Source organism: Lepisma saccharinum (assembly GCF_977018435.1).
Source record: "Lepisma saccharinum chromosome 12 unlocalized genomic scaffold, izLepSacc3.1 SUPER_12_unloc_1, whole genome shotgun sequence".
Classification (NCBI taxonomy): domain Eukaryota; kingdom Metazoa; phylum Arthropoda; class Insecta; order Zygentoma; family Lepismatidae; genus Lepisma; species Lepisma saccharinum.
In genome coordinates this window covers 7,036,969-7,058,903 of record NW_028142891.1, presented here as the reverse complement: position 1 = coordinate 7,058,903, position 21,935 = coordinate 7,036,969, and positions in this window count along the sequence as shown.

The following is a 21,935-nucleotide window of genomic DNA, read 5'->3' as shown; positions in this document are numbered from 1 at the left end:
AATACATAGAAACTATTAAGGAAATAAATGGGTCGGGCCAACTTCACACTTTTTCGACCCATATTCAAATTCGAACCGAAAACCATCCAGATCGATTGATTTTCGTTAGTTCCCGTTAGTTCTCATAAAATTTTCGTTAGTTCTCAAAATTTATCCAATTTATTCGCCGAACAAAAAATCGAGGTAATTTGCAGTTTTCCAGTTTTCACACGGAAATTTTATCAAAAAATGGTCCGTCTTGGTAGAATGTAGAGAGTATGAGTCAATTTTCTTGAAACTTTAGTCATTTTATCAAATTTATCCAATTTATTCACTGAATAAATGCTTAGACGAAATGTGTTGTCCTGAACGGCCAAATTTCGTTGCCCACCTCAAACCTAGTCAGGACGTTAGTTCTTTGTTAGTTCTCGTAAAATTTTCGTTAGTTCTCAAAATTTATCCAATTTATTCGCCGATTAGAAAATGGAAGCAATTTGAAATTTCCCAATTTTGGCACGGAATTTTTCTCAAAAAATGGTCCGTATTGATAGAATGTAGAGAGTATGGGTCAATTTTGTTAAAACTTTAGTCATTTTATCAAATTTATCCAATTTATTCACTGAATAAATGCTTAGACGAATTGTGTTGTCCTGAACGGCCAAATTTCGTTGCCTACCTCAAACGTAGTCAGGACGTTAGTTCTTTTTTAGTTCTCGATAGTTCTCGTAAAATTTTCGTTAGTTCTCAAAATTTATCCAATTTATTCGCCGATTAGAAAATGGAAGCAATTTGAAATTTCCCAATTTTGACACGGAATTTTTCTCAAAAAATGGTCCGTATTGATAGAATGAAGAGAGAGTATGGGTCAATTTTGTTCAAACTTTAGTCATTTTATCAAATTTATCCAATTTATTCACTGAATAAATGATTAGACGAAATGTGTTCTCCTGAACGGCTAAATTTCGTTGCCCAACTCAAACCTAGTCATGACGTTAGTTCCTCGGCAGTTCTCGATAGTTTTTATAAAATTTTCGTTAGTTCCGAAAATACATAGAATCTATTAAGGAAATAAATGGGTCGGGCCAACTTCACACTTTTTCGACCCATATTCTAATTCGAACCGAAAACCATACAGATCGATTGATTTTCGCTAGTTCCCGTTAGTTCTCATAAAATTTTCGTTAGTTCTCAAAATTTATCCAATTTATTCGCCGAACAAAAAATCGAGGTAATTTGCAGTTTTCCAGTTTTCACACGGAAATTTTATTAAAAAATGGTCTTAATGTTTTAATGTAACAGTTTTGTAGGTTTGGAAAAAATCTATAGAATTACTGAACTGATATTATTAGTGGCTAGCACTAATTGCAAGTTCTGGGGTGTAAGGGGTGATTTTCCACGTAGTACACCCAACTGTCAACCTCACTTCCACGTTAGTACACCCTGGACTGCGTTTTGCAGACGAACGAGGCTCTGGCGACTGGCACTCTGGCCAGTATAATTTTGTGTGTGTTGTCCTGTTTTTTGTCCTTGTGTGTGCTGAGTGCCCCTTTACAGCCTCAGCTTTTAACGAAAGTCAGAACATTTTAAGCTTTTAAGATTTTACTTGTGCAACGTTCGAGTTGTTCTTTGTAAAGATAAGGGGCTGGACCCCGTATAATGTGACGGGTGCAAAATAGCCTAAGTGCTGACACACCCAAAATTTTAAAATCAAATTCAAAAATTCAATAATTGCAAGTTCTCTTCCAACATATAAATTTTTACTATCAGTTATGCAGTTCTTATGATTAACTTGCATGAATTTCAAAGATGATGAAGGAAGGGGTGGAAAGAAACTTTGTTCCCTGTGTATATAGCACCGTGCCATGAAGGTATCTGGGCCCTACATATGTTTCGATCATCTTGGAGGTGATGTGATCAGCACCACGCTGCGGCCGCTTTTATCCTCTTCCCCCACGTACCATTTGATTTTAGGTTTGGTGGCCCATAGAGCCGCTTTATGTGGGGACGAAGCCGGAAAAATTACGACCTTAGATCACCCACCAAGATTTTCCCGCGTAGCAGTCAGACTAGAATCAAATGAAGCTAGAATTTCAGGAAAAATGCAATGGTGAAGGTTTCTTCAACAAATCTTTAATCAGGAAGATGTTACGACTGCATGATTGTAACAAATGTATCATTTTCCAGGTGTTTGAAAACAGTGTCAAAAAAAAAAAAAAATATATCACCCCACCCGTTTAAAAAAATTGAGTTGAATGCAATATGGCACACGTCCGCTTGGAACACACCAACGTAGTTTCCCCTAAGACTAACATGTTTCTATCGACCAATTGTAGCCAGCCTAACTCCTTTCCTTTCTATAGGGGGCGTTAACGGACTTTTGAATCACCCTCTTGTCCCTTATATGTGACTTAGTCAGCATGAGATCAAGAATTACACACGCACACACACATACATTATAAATGTGTGTGTGTGTGTGTATATGTATATGTATAGTGTGTGTGTGTGTGTGTGTGTAAAGGCAAGTAGGTAGTAGGGGGCTTTGGTAATATTTTGCGGGGTGGGGGCCAAACTTTGTAGATCCGGCACTGCCAAGAGGATTATCTTGACTGCGGTTACAGGCGCTAGAGACTCATTTGCCTACAAGAATACAGTTTACAGGATGTACTATTCAGGAGGAAGGTTGACATTTGAGTGTGTTCGAAAAGGTCACACTTACAGCCCAAATGATCTGTAAAAAAGATACGAATTACTGGATACGATGATTAGGTTTGATGAATTCCTTATGTCCTGATTGCTTTCTACACAAGGTAAGAGGGAAATCGAGAGAGAGAGAGAGAGAGAGACTGGGGGTAGATACGTGATAGTCAAACTCACCTAATGCCTTACGTTTGTACTGCCCACCCTAATTTATCAATAAACAGCGGGGTGTAAGGGGTGATTTTCCACGTAGTACACCCAAATGTCAACCTCACTTACACGTTAGTGCACCCTGGACTGAAGACTAACGAGGCTCTGGCGACTGGCCCCATGGCCAGTATAATTTTGTTTGTGTTGTCCTGTGTTTTGTCCTTATTTGCGCTGTGTTCATTGCAGCTTCTGCTTTTAACGAAAGTCAGAACATTTTAATATTTTATGATTTTATTTAAGCAACGTTAGAGTTGTTATGTGTAATGGTAAGGGGCTGGACCCCGTATAGTGTGACGGGTGCAAAATAGCCTTAGTGCTGACGCACCCAAAATTTTAAAATCAAAATCAAATCAATAAACAGCTTCTGCCCACCAGGTCGAAAAATTCTACCGACGCCCCTGTCGACCCATATTCAACTTCGAACCGAAAACCATCCAGATCGATTGATTTTCGTTAGTTCCCGTTAGTTCTCAAAATTTATCCAATTTCCTTGCCGAGCATATTTTTTTATTTAGTTCTTAACATTAGTCCAAGAAATATGGAGGCCATTTGTGGTTTCCCTATTTTCCGCAGTCGAGTTTGAAGATACAGAGGTCCATGTTAGGTTTTAAACAATATTGCCCTGTTTTTTTTGTAATACTTAGGTAATTTTGACAAATGTATCCATTGTATTCATGAGATAAATGGGTTGTGAAAATTTGGAATTGGAAGTGGTCGGAGAAAACAGTTTCTCTTTAGGGGGGCGGAGATTTTTTTTTGGCGGGTTTCTTGTTTCGCCCTTTCCGCCCCGCAAAGTGTTTCATATTAATTAAAATAGATTAATTGGCCTCAATTTTCTAGTTCCACATCTTTGATCTATATCACTAATGTAAAAGCACATTTGTATCTAAATTTAAATTACAGCTTTCGAATTAGAATTGATAGGTACATAAGCAGTTGTTGGGAAAAGATTTGCTTTCTTGAATGGATGTATTTCCAAGTTTTATCATCATATTTCAGTAAGCTTATTACGTCTACCATATACACTCACATATCTAAAGTATTTTCGTATATATTTTGAAAATAGAATCTAATACTACAAAATTCATCTCTTGAATTTGCCATATGAACATTCATATGAAGCAAGAGAAAAATAAAGAAAAAACATATTTCTACAAAATAGAAAATTTACTATGAAACCTTTTTACATTTGTAGCTTAAGATATTTGTATTCTGTCTTTCAAGTGTATCATCTATAATGTAACTTAATGGCTGCTGAATCTGGTCATGGAGCAAGTCCTGTTGCATTTTGCCAATCTAATGTAGTGGTTCTGAACCGTTGTGAAATCAAAGAGCGATAACTTAAATTTATTCTAGTCGTTGATCTACTAATATATATATATACATATATATATATATCCCTTCTATTTTTAAAAAAATATGCAATTGATATTGACAATTTAAATTAAATATTAATAAATATATTATGGCTTACGTTATATTTCCAGGCTTCATAGCAAATATAAACTTGGGTTTAAAATAATTGTCAGCCACTAAACATAAGTTTTTCTCTTGGCCCGGTACCGGGCCACAGTCCGGCAGTTGAGTGCTCGGTAACCCTAAAACTGAATCAGAAACAGAAATAGAGTGGCCACAAACGGCAAAAAAATCCACTTAAAGCAAAGAAGAAAAAAATGACTTTCCTAAGACTGTTACGTTTAATAAGTAAAAATCCGTGACGTTCTTCACCGGAAGTTTGTTGTGTAGCAAGAGAAGAAGGCTTTGGGGGGTGGGGATTCTAGATCCGACAAAGTAGAATGTATGCACATCATAATTATTATGCACAGTCCAATTAGCATAATCGCTAAACTTTCTAATAAACAGAAATTCACTTTGAAACTTACACTTCCTTTTGGGTGTCATAATGAACTTGCCCCCGATCTTTTGTGACTCTTTGCCCCGCACTATGTCGTCTTAATGCTAAGTCTTGTCTACCTACGAAAAATGTCGTCCGCCCCCCCCCCCCCCGCCCCGAGTTTTGGCACCCAATCGATGCTACTGGAATTATCTTAAATTCAACACCACAGACAGAAGGAAATAACAGATCTCTGCTGCACATTATTGCAACTCAGCAACTGTTGTATTATTGAGAGGAAGCGATTCAATGTGCAGTTTGTTTTGTGAAATGACCATTTGAAATATTGTTCACACATTTAAATAGAAATAATTTTCATGAAAGTATAGTATTAATTATTTCTGCTTTCCCACCCCACTCAGGGATATTTGTGCGTCCCCAAAGAACTTTTCAGGACACTGGGATAAATTATACCTTTCCGGAACTGTCCTGGAAAATGCGGGGCGTATAGCAACTCCTAGCATTCCCTCTTTAAAATTGTGTTTGTTTATGCTCAGATATGCTAATTGGGATTGGACCTACGGCTGAAAATGGAACCCGGACCACTGTGCCATTACTTTATGACATCAGGGAGGCTCATTCTTTTGTTATAGATATATACATAAGATTAAATAAAAAAAATCCGGCAATTTTTCAACAAGAGAACTCAAAGTTATAAGATACGTTGGGCTCTAAATTTCCATTGCAGTAGCATACCGATCGTAAGTATTACATTAGGTATATATACATGCAGTTCTGCACACGTATTATGAATTGTAAATTTTCTAATTGCCTTGAAACATCTAATAGTTTAATATTAACATTTGCCTCATTTTTATGACATCACCGGCACAAACACATGAAAGGGTGTTTTATGTCTATTATTATTATTATTTATTTAATTAATTATTTTATTAATGCTCAGATAGGTTAATCAGGACTGGGCCAACAGTTTTAAAATGGAATCTGAATTACTATGCCATATGTCTCCAAGAGTATCAAACCTGGTACCCATTGATTACAAGACAACAGTGTTACCACTATGCCCCTGTGTAGGCACGTAGGACAAAAATAAATGATACCCTATCTCAGTTATCTCTGGAGCAAGCGCAAGAGATCAAGCCTCTACGCAAATAGTGACGCGAGACGGGTCATCCAATGAACACGTGGAAGCGACTGCAGTTACTAGCATTCGCAGCAGCGTGTACTGCTTCGCTCTGCCCACTCGATCTCCCCCACTCCCTTTCTACCGGTATGCGCGGCCTTGCTCCAGAGATATTCTACTCAGAGAAGAAATTGCCGACATGTCTCTCGTTGTTGCTACATCATGTAAAATTATTTAGCTAGTTCCAAATATAACATTACGAGGCTCTAAACTCTTAACTGGCTCTGCAAGTGAAATAATTAAGCCGCAATTGGTAAAATGTAAAAATTACCACTTCTTCCCGAATAAGCCGGCTTTATAAAGAAAAAAACATCAATTAAAAACGGACTTTTTTGCAAACACCATCAACTCAAACCTAGAACTATTAAGATAGGTTGATTCTCGTTAGTTTCCGTTAGTTCTAATATTTTTTTCTTGAGGTCTCAAAATACAGTATATGAAATGAAGGGCTCCGGTGTAAAACATGGTATGTGACATGGGGTGTAAGGGGTGACCTTCCATGTAGTACACCCAAATGTCAACCTCACTTCCACGTTAGTACACCCTGGACTGAAGACTAACGAGGCTCTGGCGACTGGCCCCATGGCCAGTATAATTTTGTTTGTATTGTCCTGTTGTCCTTATGTGTGCTGAGTGCCCGTTTACAGCCTTAGCTTTTAACACAAGTCAGAACATTTTAAGATTTTTAATTATGCAACGTTAGAGTTGTTCTTTGTAATGACAAGGGGCTGGCCCCCGTATAATGTGACGGGAGCAAAATAGCCTAAGTGCTGACGCTCCCACAATTTTAAAATCAAATTCAAATTCAAATGGTATGTGACATTTTGGTCATTTCTGAGTGCAATAAGAAAAAAAGGTTATTAGAAGCTATGCTTTAGATAAATTATTTTCGTTCCACGTAGTGCACCCTGGACTAAAGACTAACGAGGCTCTGGCGACTGGCACTATGGCCAGTATAATTTTGTGTGTGTTGTCCTGTTTGTTGTCCTTGTGTGTGCTGAGTGCCCGTTTACTGCCTCAGCTTTTAACAGAAGTCAGAACATTTTAACATTTTTAGTTATGCAACGCTAGAGTTGTTATTTGTAATGATAAGGGGCTGGCCCCCGTATAATGTGACGGGAGCAAAATAGCCTAAGTGCTGACGCTTCCAAAATTTTATATTCAAAATTCAAAATTCAAATTATTTTCGTGTTGTGTTTATCAATTCAGAAGGCTTCACTGAGTCCAATGCAAATTGTATGACCTGGCAATTTCACTCGAAAATTGAAGGATGGCACATTTTACTTTGTAACTCAAAAACGATCAAAATGTCACTTACCATGTTTTACGTCCGAGCCCTTCAAATAAGTATTGGATGGCATTTACTGTTTCCCAAATTGTACACGGAATTTTGGCAAATTCTTTACTTTACCAATACACATGTGAGTATAGGCTGTAAATGTATATTCTCTGTGTTAAATGTAATCACACAGATTTTGTAAGAATTATCCAGGGTACTTTTATGTTTATTGGTTTGACCATATACAAGAAAAGAAACACTTCTAACCTGTGTTTAAATTTTATTTTGTAATAAAGTTACCTGAGTTAATACAAAGCAATTTCCGTCGAGATATATTCAACCAGTATGTAAAAGTACAAGCACATACTTGGTTTAAGTGGCAAGATTAACAACAACTTATTTACCTCGCATACATTTACAAAGAGGAAATAAAAATTGATCCACTTCATATTACTACACCTGACTACAAAACTCAATACATACTGTTGAAAAAATATGCAAATTCAAAAAAGGTAACAATATATGATTATAGCAATGAACAGTTTATTGTGTAGTACAGGATTTTCCAATCCAACAGTTTAATTCAATATATTTCCTTATGCAAATCAATGGAAAATGATATGGTTTATAATGTAGAATTCAGTGGGGTTGAACATCTTTGTACATGATCACTAGACGTGTAATGTGGTGGTTTAAATTGTATTCTAGTGATATATTTAGTAGAAACGAAATTTAAAAAAAATTCAATGATGCTGGAAGTATTGAAGCTCACACGCACGTCTTTGCGCTTGTGTTATGTATGCATAGGCTACAGAAACTATTTACAATGATAGCAATTAAAACATTCAATTTCCAAAAAATAATACGACTTGCATGAACATAAGAAATCACATTATACATTACAGTACACTATAAAGCTCTCTTAAAATACTACTAAAATGCATTTATATTCCAAACTCTACCAATCACTAAAAAACTAGAAAAGCGCACTTTCAAATTTCAAGTACACAAATGACTACAGAAATGTTTAATCCATATTTAATTACAAACTATGAGGTTTAATTTGACTTTTATGTCTTTTGTAAGCACAAGGCTCGATGATTAGATATGAAAATAACAATAATTGTTTATCAGTGGTAATAAAATATCACAAGCATGCTACGAAGATGATCACATAATGAATAAAGTACAAAGCCCTTGACATGAAATTGTATAATATCAAACGAACGAAGTTTTTATCCACTTGTGAACGCCAAAATTTGCAGCATTGTGGTTTCTAAATAATACAGCGTATCCATTTGGCGCAATGTAACACAACATATTTCCTTTTAGTAAATATTTACACATGATCAGTGACAATCTGTGTTTCACTGGGACTCAAATGCACACTACTTTCTTGTTTAACATAATATAGTGGGGAAATGATTGGAAATTTCGACGCACATGACTCCACAACTGTGAAACTAATAATAATTTTACACATTTGTAATTTCCTCCGAGTTTCTGGACAGGACAGTTCATTTACTTTTAACGACGAACACTAGTAGACTGGGACGAAGGTCTTGCTCGTCGTTAACCAAAACTACCTTATTGGCCAAGTCATCGTGTAATTCCCAGGAGTCTGGTAGTCTACGAATGTAGGCAACCCAATGGCCTGGCACATGAGCAACAACTCCAACCAAATTATATGTCAAATCGCACAACCTGAAGCTAACTGGTAAATCTGCCAGCTTCGGTGTGCGACTATATTTTGGGGTTTAGGAGTTGAGGCGTTCCTTGAACAGACATATAATCCACATCGATTACCAAGTGGCGACCAAAATTATATGATAGTTTTAGTGATCCTTCGCATGGTGGCCTGCAGTTCATCATCTTTCCCTCCTGGGTGACATCTTCAACGTTTTCATGTGCTGCCATAATTCCTAGTGACATCAGTGTTGCCTTTTCTAAGCTGCCGAAGCCCTCCGAAAGAAGAACCTTCGCGTTGGTTTCAATGACACCATACACTCGGCTTCTCTCAGCTGTACACATGCTGTTTGAACACTCTTGTAAAACTTCAGTACTTGGAACACCCCTTAATAACTCCTTTGCAAGATTTCCCACGTTTGCCCAACAGTCATATTCCAATGTAATATTGGTCGTCCTTTCTTGTGGACTTTTTTTAATAGGAGCTACAAGGGTACCTAGAGGATCCAATATGGCAGCAAGAGTCTTTGCTCTTAAATGTACTGTAGTTTTTACAGCACCAGCAATGGCTAGGGATTTGGCTGTTCTGAGGAGACTGTTCCCTGTGTTATCTACATACAGTCTGTATTCCTCGTAATTGATATAAGCAGCAGCAAAAATTTGGCAAATAGCATCAAAGGCGCAAGTGTTTGTTACACGGATTTGTGTCCCTGGTTCCACCGTCGCAAAACCAGTGACGTTGCCATTTCTTAACAACCGGTTAGATGGTTGCTTTAATTTATTTGCCTTTATTGCTGCATCTAGTTCCGGAAGAGGATGGAGGTACGTGGACTTTCTCCTTCCCGGGGCTTTTGCTGCTAATCCTCGCCAGTTCTCAATTTGATTTAATTCCTCTGAGGCCATTAAGTCTTCATATAAGGCAGAAGGGTTGTGCGTGTTAAATGGTAAGCTCTCAGAATCTTTGCTAACATTGCAAGATTTGACTTCATTTTCCTGTGCATTAGAAATAGTGTCCACATTGTAAGCTTCACTTGCTGTATTTCTCTCATTTAAGAGCGATTTGGCCTCACTAACCACTGTATTATGTGGCTCTTTTGTGGCTGATTTTATTTGAGAAGCACCAGCAATCCTGCAGGAGCCCTCTATGGATTGCAAATGCGTGGCAACGAATTTGTCTATTCTCATCGGCCTTGCTGTTCCCTTTAATATATTGCATTTGAGGTCACTAAAGTCTCCCTCCACTGAAGCAGATGATGCCGTCAAATGTGGCGAGTGAAATATATTCACCATCACAGCTGACCAAAGGGGAAATTGGACGGCCAGCCTCTCAAACTCAACTGCTACACTTGGAATGAAATACGGGTTCAATCTACCATTATGAATTTCCAAGGTTTTTTCCCGTACATGTTTACGGATACTATCAAGCCATTCAGCAATAATGGATGTTCTAGAAACATTTTCAGTTTCTTCAAGACACTCTGGTAAACTTATATCACGGTTTACTTGCTCTTCTACAGTGACAGTACATTCATTCATTGGATTGATATCTCCTTTGATCTTTTTGCTCAGGAAATCTAGGCTGTGTTCCATTGGAAGATTCTCCCCATGATCGTCTTTTCCTTCATTTGGTGACCTAGCTGTTGCAAGAATGTGCTCCATAGTTTCTTCGAACTCACTTAATGATTGAGACTTGATGAGGATACCCAAACACCTAAGGTAAAAATCTTTCAACCTTTTTTTCTCCTTATCCCTCCAAATGTCCCATTTACTGGCAGCATTTAGGAAATGTGCCACATCAAGCCTAATATAACAAGGAGGATTTTCATTATTGGTCGAATCTTGCAGTAATAAAAAGCACTTCAAAATATATTTTTTTACATCTGAAGAGCGTCCAAATGATCGAACAAGAGCACTTTTTAGAGCATTGGAGTTATCAACCACAACTTCATTAGGGCAAGGCGCCCCTACTACGTGACCATTCTTGCAGCAAATATAAGATGCTGTTCGCATCGTGTTTCTCCGATAGCATTTGACTTACAGGCAATTGAAAGTCACCTGTGTTCATCACAAGTTCATACAGAAATATATTTCCGGAAAGACCATGCCTTCGATCTAATCTTTTTACTAATGTACCTGTGGCATCCAAAGAGAGAGAGACGAACTGATCTTTCCAAAATGTCTTGTATACCATAATTTGAGCCGGTGTCCAGTATTGCACCATCACCTTGTCTAGTGCAACATCATGTATGCTACCAGCATATGGCTGCGTGTGCTTCATGTCAGACAAGTTAAGAATGGGGTGCACACCTTGTCTGATATGAAGCTCCTCGTCTCGTTTCTGCTGTTTTGCTTTCCTTAATACTTCTTCACTAAACAAATGTGGAGGTTCGACATCACCTTGGTCCATTAGATTTCTCGCTAAGAGTCTGCGGTAAGCAGAAACCGACGAGTTTTTCAAAAGCGACGACATTTTATTTCTGATATCTCCAGTAAGATGGCGTTTCCTTTTGTGTGGAATACCCCGTGAATCATTTGCACGCCATTCCATCTGCACACTTTCACCTATAATGGGCTCACTTAAAATTCTGCCTGTTCCTGTCGAATTGCAAAAAGTGCATTGGGCATCGATTTTTACGTACTGACTACTGTTATGAGCATCTAGGGACACACGAGCTCTCATAAACTTGTATGCACACGGTATCCTATGTTGTTCCCACAATTTCTCTGTAATTATTGACTCCCAGATGTTGGTAGAGGGGTGTAAGGGGTGACCTTCCACGTAGTACACCCAAATGTCAACCTCACTTCCACGTTAGTGCACCCTGGACTTAAGACTAACGAGGCTCTGGCGACTGGCCCCATGGCCAGTATAATTTTGTTTGTATTGTCCTGTTCTTTTGTCCTTATGTGTGCTGAGTGCCCCTTTACAGCCTCAGCTTTTAACAGAAGTCAGAACATTTTAATTTTTTTAGTTATGCAACGATAGAGTTGTTATTTGTAGAGGTAAGGGGCTGGCCCCCGTATACTGTGACGGGAGCAAAATAGCCTAAGTGCTGACGCTCCCAAAATTTTAAATTCAAATTCTAGTCAAAATGTTGGTAGGAAGAACCAGAACCCTTCTCTTTGTTCCCCTGTCCTAGGCCCTTTTAGTTCTCTCTGCTGCTGATATTTTCTCATCTCTATCTAAACCACTATTCCGAGATTGAGATTAAGAAGCAAAATTCTCACTTATGGGGTGACCTTCCACGTAGGCACCCAAAAGTCAACCTCACTTCCACGTAGTGCACCCTGGACTTAAGACTAACGAGGCTCTGGCGACTGGTCCCATGGCCAGTATAATTTTGTTTGTATTGTCCTGTTCTTTTGTCCTTATGTGTGCTGAGTGCCCCTTCACAGCCTCAGCTTTTAACAGAAGTCAGAACATTTTAATTTTTTTAGTTATGCAACGTTAGAGTTGTTATTTGTAATGGTAAGGGGCTGGCCCCCGTATAATGTGACGGGAGCAAAATAGCCTAAGTGCTGACGCTCCCAAAATTTTAAATTCAAATCAAAATCAAATCAAATCCTTGTGTGTGCTGAGTGCCCGTTTACGGCCTCAGCTTTTAACAAGTCAGAACATTTTAACATTTTTAGTTATGCAACGGTAGAGTTGTTATTTGTAATGATAAGGGGCTGGCCCCCGTATAATGTGACGGGAGCAAAATAGCCTAAGTGCTGACGCTCCCAAAATTTTAAATTCAAAATCAAATCAAATTCTCACTTATTTATGGGACATGTAGTTTGGTTACAGTTTGGCAATGAAAACTTTGCATATTTGAAAGAAGTTCAGGGTGTCAAATATGAGGCAGATCGCCAATACCAACTGTCTTAAAATGAGATCCCGGTATTTTGATCTGTAATTTTCATAGCAGTGAGATGCCTTGTATTGCATTTCAAAGAAGTTAGTGAAAAAGTTTCAATGTTGCGGGTTTATAACTAACGCAATAAAGCTTTGAAGAATTATACTTCACGTGGCAGAGAGATTTATCTTCCAAGTAGAGAAGGTACATGATTCTAGGAAATTAAGGGTCCCACGAAATTAGTTTTGAAACTATTATGAAACAAGTAGGCACGAACATATGCAAGTATCGTGCATGGTACTCTTAGCTACATAAGACTCTCTCTTTCAACAAGATAATATAAACTGGCAAAAACACTGTCAACATTATGCACTAGGGCTAAAACGAAACTGGATCTATAGCGTAGGTAACAGGCGTAGCTTACAACAAAAAATCGCGGGAGTATGAACGTGGTGTGGTTTCATACATGAAAATACAGAATAAAAAATTGATTAAAGATATGGAATCAAGAATCTGTGAAGGTGATAGATGATAATGATGTCGAGAAATGAAATTCCTCACTATGATAATCTGGTTATTCATATCTTGGCCTATCCCTGTAAATTTTTTGCTTCAGTTATGTATCATTCTCAAACACATTTTGCTCTCCTTGTTATATGGTACGTACTTGCATTTTTAATGCAATATTATCCAATCAGAATACGACATGTATATTGTTCTGTGTGAAAAAAAATGTTGGAGCAGGAATTGGTTTTTTTCACCTCTCTCTACTTTACAGGCCTTGAGGGATTAATGATCGTTTATTTGAGAGAAATATTTCATGGGACACTAAGAGGGAATGAGGAAACTGAAACTGAAGCCAGTTGTACAGCGTTTCTCAAAGTCCTAGGACAGCGACAACTTTTACTAAGCAAACCAACTTACACAAGGCGTTGGTGGGTTGCTAGTAGAGTTATCTTCAGTTTCAGGGTTGCCACATGCACAATATATACGTATGTATGAAATACGCGAGAGGAATAAAACTAAGTGTTATGTATATGAAAGCATTAAATATACGAGCAGCATTATATCGCAAATGACAAAATTCTTTCTGAAACAAGAAAATCGATTTTCTACTATTCCATCGCTGATGAGTCTACACAAAGGAAACGAAAAAAGAGAGAGGAGAGGAGAGGATAGCAAAAACAGAGGAAGCTAAAGGAGAGGATGGAAGAAAAGAGAGGATAGAAGACAAGAGGAGAAGTAATGAGGAGAAAGGGAAAAGATGGGAGGAGAGATGAGGAAAATGGAACATTGAGAAAAGAGATGAGAAAAACGAGATAATATGAGATGAGAAGAGGAGACGAGGAGGGGAGAGTGAAAAGTAGAGTAATAGAGAGAAAAAGTGAAGGACGAAGAAGTGAGGAGAAGACTGCAATGGAATAGGAAATCGAAGACAGGGGACGAGATAAGAGGAGTGGAAAAAAGTGGGATGGAGACAACAGGAGAAGAGGAGAACAGGAGGTGATATGAGATAAAAGCAAAGAAGCAGAAGAACAAGAGGAGAAGAGAGGAGAGGAGAGATAGTTGCAGAAAATATCATCATCTCAGCGTCAACAATTGATGAAATGATCAAATATCACCATGAAACATTCAAATACATTTTAAAATTCCGATCTAATACATTCTCGGGGCGAAATGCCTTTTGGCTGAGTTCTGACCAAGATAAAATCTTCCTCGTGAAATTTTCGATTTCAGCTGCGATCACACCACTAAAAGCATGAATTTAATTTCCATATTTGCCGTATGTGTGTGTTCTTTTTTCAAAAAAGCATTTCTCCATTTCTTAAACAGGAGCATTGTAACATTATTTACAATAGGAGTGTAAAGTAGCCACAACATTTTGCGTATCGAAAGTACTAAAAAAAATAAACACGTAAATGAAATTCAATGCATGGTACAAATACACAGGGGAGCACTTTACTTTACTTTTTACGCCCGTTCAATGCGATATTTTCGCATTACGACTGCAGTCCGAAAAAAGTCGGGACAGGGAATAAAAGGAATGGCATGTCTCAACTAAATCGGGATGTTTGGTAGCCTTGCATCAATTTACTACTTTTCTTGCTGCTGGTGTTTATTTATTTATTAATTTGAATTAAAGAAATACGCACATTTACTATAATTGGTAAAATATTATTATTATTATTGTCTGGTCTAACAATATTTATAACTGGGGTTGGGGTTAATTTTTAATATGATTTAAGAAAAATTATTTCATTATCTACTTTAAAACGATTAGGGCTAATAATATCTGCATTATCTGTGGGGCTAAAGGATATCTGCATTATCTGTGGTGCTAAAGGAATTATATTTTTTTTTTCATTTGTTAACTCATGGCATATTTAAATCTGTATTATTTTTTTATATGCTAAGGCAGTAATTCATGTTGTGGGGGATATACAAGATATCCCTCATATGTGGGGATAATTAGTAAAATGCTTATAACTATTTGATACGTGAAAAAGTAGTGAAGTAAAACATAGCACAGACTACTAAACAAGAAGTCCAGGGGTAAGTATTCTTGCTATTTTACGTCGCTTTTCTGTCACTTTAGGATAATGAGGATGAGTGATGCTTAGACGTAGGTACGGGGAGGGAGGTGACAAGGGAATGCCACAAACCTAGAAACAAAGTGGGTCTGAAGCAACAAAAAGATAAAAAAATGGAAGGAGTAAAGGTCGCGGTCCTTTGTGACAACATTGACTAGTGTTAGTATTATTGCCAATTTCGAAATGAACACCCTAAAAGTTTGTTGATTGCTACGCTCGCAATGTTACTTGCAGTGTGCAAGGATCGAAGTATGGGGGAACATGGCGCTGGATGTGATCTCTCCTGAAAACCTGTATTATTTATTACAGATAATGTAGATATAGATAAGTTTCATGGTTTACATTTTGTGAAGCCGGTGGAGGCACAAGTGGTTCGGATCCTACTTTAAATTGTAGGTCCAGTCCCGATTAACCTTACTGTGCATAAAGTGGACTTAAAACACCAATTCAACAACAACAACAACACATTTTGTGATAATATGGAAGGTAAAGTAATTAAGAGTTTTTGATAGTGTTAACATTTACTTGATATGGTACCACTTTTCCACCCTCACTTCTTAGTGATGCGCCCTTTTCGATTTTGACAGCCTGTGAAAGTATTGACTGCTCGTTCGCAATTATCCGTCTTTGACGTCTTCATAACATGATTGTGAAGGATTTTATTATATTATATTATATTATAGCTTCAATGCGATTTCATTTTTCTTATTATCTGTCGTTTTTTGGCACTTTTGGCTGATCGCGAAAATGAAAATGAGTGATGATATGATGAAAATAATGAAGAGACACTTCATAAACAACACCCATGCCCAGTGCGGGATTTCAACCCGGGACCCCTGGTGTCGTAGCGGGCTGTGCTAACCCCTCCGGCACGACGATCGGCTGCTGCATTATAAGACAGTGAATTTTGCACTTGAGATACAATCTAGAAAATGTTGACTATGAAATACTTTAAGCTTAGGAGGATAATTCATTGCAGTAGGCACCAAATTCTATTTTCACTGTCTCTATGTATATACTCTGTGTATAAAACAATAATTGAATCACTCATACGAACAAACCAGTTTTGAATTTTTGAATTTGAATTTAAAATTTTGGGAGCGTCAGCACTTAGGCTATTTTGCTCCCGTCACATTATACGGGGGCCAGCCCCTTACCATTACAAATAACAACTCTAACGTTGTATCACTAAAAATCTTAAAATGTTCTGACTTCTGTTAAAAGCTGAGGCTGTAAACGGGCACTCAGCACACACAAGGACAAAAAACAGGACAACACACACAAAATTATACTGGTCATAATGCCAGTCGCCAGAGCCTCGTTAGTCTTTAGTCCAGGGTGCACTACGTGGAAGTGAGGTTGACTTTTGGGCGCCTTAGAAGAAGGCCGCCCCTTACACCCCACAAACCAGTTTTAGTTAAGTACAAATATTTGGTGTGCCACACTAGTATTCGCAGGGTTTGGAGAGGGAGGAATCTGATGGTTCTGTAAATCCTGAAATTTTTATAAAATCAAATTTCTCAAATGAAAGCAGTAAAGAATTCTGGAAAAACCAAAATGATAAATGCAAACTCCCCTTAAAACGACACCCGATTACCATTTCTGTCATTGAACAAAGTTTTAAAACTAAGATAAAAAATTATATTTACGATATATTTTGTACTGTATCCCATTTCCTCCCAGAACGCAGCAATGTAATATCTACTTTTACAATTCAAGCCCTGTCAGAGAAAATGTCATTTGTACTCCAGTGGTGTGCCCAGTTAGATTATCTTTATCAAATCATTAAATTGCGGGCTTCTTAACATTCATTCCCCGTTCAAAGAAACTGTTTATGGATAATTCATTTTCTGACATTTCAAATTATCTAACCAATGTGTCGAAAATTTATAACACTTTAAGATAAAACTGTCGATCACTTGACAGGCTATTGCATTCAAATTAAAATCAGTTACTATATATTTGTGAAAATAATTTGATTAACAAGTTTGTTTAAAATTATCTTATAACTTTATAAATTTATGTGCCTCCAGAAATATTGAACGTTAAAAGATACGTATTTTATGCATGCCCTGCTCTTCAAAGAATTCCGTAATAAGTGACAGATCCTCCCTTTAGGGAAAAATTTAATTTCCCCATGACATAGCAATTGCTGGTAAATCTGTCGAGCCTGGATTTTTAGGCACTAAACACTGTTTAAATAAGGAGGCAAGAATGCACTAAAAATGAGCAAATATGTATAATAAGCAACTTTACCTTTTAATATTCTTATTAATGAAAAATCGAAACTTTAAAATAAACCACAACGTAATATTCCCTTAAAATTCACAACAGTGATTTTGTAAAAGAGGAAGAAGATTGTATGATATTTAATGGGAAATTGAAACCTGGTTCTGTCTTTACCTCTTTTAAAACATTTTAGACACTAATAATTGAGGGGTGTAAGGGGTACCTTCCACGTAGGCGCCCAAAAGTCAACCTCACTTCCACGTAGTGCACCCTGGACTAAAGACTAACGAGGCTCTGGCGACTGGCACTATGGCCAGGATAATTTTGTGTGTGTTGTCCTGTTTTTTGTCCTTACGTGTGCTGGGTGCCCGTTTGCAGCCTCAGCTTTTAACAGAAGTCAGAACATTTTAAGATTTTTAATTATGCAACGTTAGAGTTGTACTTTGTAAGGATAAGGGGCTGGCCCCCGTATAATGTGAGGGGAGCAAAATAGCGTAAGTGCTGACGCTCCCACAATTTTAAAATCAAATTCAAATTCAAACTAATAATTGAAACAGGCACTAACAAGCAAAATATCAATTTTAGGCACAATAGAATTTGCATATAATTATTGTAGTACTCCAAAATATATTTCTGTCTTTAAAGTCTACAAATATCTTCAAGGGAACAAATTAAGAATGTATTGGGGGGGGGGGGGCGGTCCACATCCGTGTGGAAACTCCTAAATACAAAATATCATTACTACAAAAAGAGCATCCAGAAACCTGAGTACAATTACCTCGGAACCTCACTAACTTTGGATCCAGTCGGAAGAGACAAGCAGGTGGTATTTAGTAGTATTTAGTACATTTTCTCTCATATGTGTTTTGCCACTGGATGGCTTATAAAATTTGGATGTGTCAAACTTTCAAATGGAAATGTATTTTGATATTCACATTGTTATCCAAACAAAGAAGGTTCCCATCATATTCGTTGTGGCAAGATATTCTATTTTGATTATTTCGAAATGTGATTTTATATCAATCACGGCATCCAGAAAACAAATGTCAGTGCACTGATGAGGGAACTTCAGGAAAGCCTGTCTTACCGCCAGTAAAAATTATCGATTTGCCAGAAACAACTACAGCTACAGAGCTCTGTGGTCTTACAGATTTCGTAAATGCAGCTTAAGGCAACATAAATTATAGGCATTCTGTCCACCCTGAAGCTGAAGCAGGATAAAATTTTCACCAGGGTTAGGTGGATTTTTGGCAGCCCCCCCTTACTTTCTACCTTCCTCCAATAAAATGAACATGACCATGTTATATAATTACGATATTTTATGACGAAAAATATGCATTTTATGCATTATTTTAATAATATTAAGTGTTGCTGTTGAAGAATATTTTTATTGCAGGTATGTGTTTACTTAATACCTTCATAATGACATCAAAATAACAATAATCTCTTAGCTTAAATTACTACATGATTTTGCGACATACTTATTATGTTATTCAAAAGTAACTTCAATTAATTATTATCAACAATAAATCGATCTCCCTTTAAAACAAATAGCCACACACCGGGTGGAGGCACATAGGAATACGGATCAAATTTAAACTGTAGGTCGGGTCCTGATTAGTTTTTCTGTACATAAAGGGGACTTACAATTAATCTCAAACAACAAAGAGCCACGCTTATGTAATGAAAGATATGGTTTTGGTGTTAACCATTGGCGCCCCCTTAAGAATGGCACCTGAGACAGTCGGCTCTCATGACGTCCCTATACGTGTGATACAACTGTTGACAACATGTGACTCTCATACAACATAAGCTAATACCTAGGTATAAAGCTGTTTATCCCAAATTTACTGGAGATGAGGATTTGAGAACAATAGTGGGGTACCCGGAATTTGGAATGTTTTGGAGGGGAGGGCTGAACTTGGTATTTCATTATAATATTGAAAAGCTCAACATGGACTGTGACAATTGCTTGATGTTATGTGAAATACAATTTTTAAAAATGCTTTAGTCCATGTTATAATTTGATTTTGATTTTAGCTTTATGGTAGTTTCTGAAATTTGACACGGACGGACAGACGGACAGGTTACATAATACGTTAGATGAAGAAATGAGAATGGCACATGTGTGCAATAAAATGGACATTAGTTAATGATTCGGAAGAAATTCATGAAATCATGATAACACAACATAAAATATCCTAATGACTGATGTGTATATGCTATATACATATATATATATATATATATATATATATATATATATATATATATATATATACGAATTGACTTACCTTCGGATATTCTTCTGTCTTGTTGTGGCAAATAAACGTCTTCCTCTTCTGGACCACATGTACCTGCTGGACTCACTGTTGGCTCAAAAATGATTTCAGTGTGTCTCGATAGCTGTCCTTTTATCACCAACTCGAGTCAATACAACACAATGCAAAAATAAATCGTTTGCCTTCTGGGAAAGATACGCCATTAGACATGGGTTTCAAATGTTTCCATTTTCACATATTTCCTAATGCGACTATTTTCCTAGCATATTGCTCACAGTAACTTGCATTTCATGGATTCCTTTTCACATGTCAATTCATTATTTACTAACACGTTCTGTGAACGACCACTTACTTGTCCGCGTGTGGTCCGAAGGTTGTCGGAAAGGTTCTGGAACCAGGGGAAGGGGGGGGGGGCGTATATATAATGACAACTGGCCATTAGCACCTGCCCTATGTGTCGGTGTTACCGTTGTGGCTTTGTAATGAAGGAGTCACGGGTTTAATCTCCGGTGGAGGCACATTGCACAGTGCTTGGCATCCCCCTGTAAGTCCTGATTGACCCATTTGAGCAGCTAAAGTTGAACTTTTGGGATTTTGCACTTCTGGTAGTGTTCCGACAACTGACCAACAGTCATCATTTGCGGAATTAATCCCGATATTCCAGTTTTCTCAGAAACATAGTGCAAACTTTAATAATCCAATATACTCGTATATATATAGCCCAAATCCCACCATTCACTGACATAAATGTTCTCCATGAAGGAAGCCCCGGAGGCAAAAAATGCCCGATTACGACCCCCCCATGAAATCGTCCCAAAAGGCCGAGAAAATTAAAGAATCGCTCATTTGGCCCTTCTTTAAGGGAGAAAATGCAATTTCTTCACGTCCTTAGCAACAGTTTCCACGGACATTTTTGCAGCACACATTATTTCTTAATTGTCTAGCTACAGCTACATTATATTTCTCACAGATCAGACACACAGATAAATCAACTCCTGGTTTTGAAAAGGTGCCTCAAACAAGGGTGATATCTACATAAGAAGAAGATTCAGTCCAGATACAATTACGTACGTATACATTGGTATACTCAATGCGAAAATATCTACATCGTGGTTGTTTCAACTAAATGTTTAGAGGTATAATGACAAACAATTCTTTAGAGCTTGCAGTGCTTCTTGTTGACCATGGAAACGGACGTTGCTAGGGAACTTAAAGAAAGTTTATTTTCACCCCGAAAACTACTGTAAGTGAATTATGCTAGACTTTTCGAATTTCAAAATATGAGCGTCAGAATTTATTACAGAGGAGAGAATTCGAGGGGAATGACAGAAAAGAATTATTTTTAAATCACGTTTTAAAATGCGAAAATGATGAGACGTAAAATATATTGCTTTTCCGATTTAGTGTCGCTATTGAATTCGTTTATACAAAAAAAAGTAACTAATTATCTTGAAAAGGTTATTGCTTACTCGCTTTATTATTATGAAAATAGACAATTTTGAATATTTTGTATATTTGATTTTGATTTGATTTGAATTTAAAATTTTGGGAGCGTCAGCACTTAGGCTATTTTGCTCCCATCACATTATACGGGGGCCAGCCCCTTATCATTACAAATAACAACTCTAGCGTTGCATAACTAAAAATGTTAAAATGTTCTGACTTCTCTTAAAAGCTGAGGCCGTAAACGGGCACTCAGCACACACAAGGACAACAAACAGAATAACACACACAAAATTATACTGGCCATAGTGCCAGTCGCCAGAGCCTCGTTAGTCTTTAGTCCAGGGTGCACTACGTGGAAGTGAGGTTGACTTTTGGGCGCCTACGTGGAAGGTACCCCTTACACCCCTATTTTGTATATTTGTACCATACTAGAGCCCATACACACAAAGTTACGTTCGGGGTGTAAGGGGTGCTGCTTCCACGTAGTGCACCCAAAAGTCAACCTCACTTCCACGTAGTGCACCCTGGACAAGAGACTAACGAGGCTCTGGCGACTGGCGCTATGCCCAGTATAATTTTGTGTGTGTTGTCCTGTTTTATGTCCTTGTGTGTGCTGAGTGCGCGTTTACAGCCTCAGCTTTTAACAAGTCAGAACATTT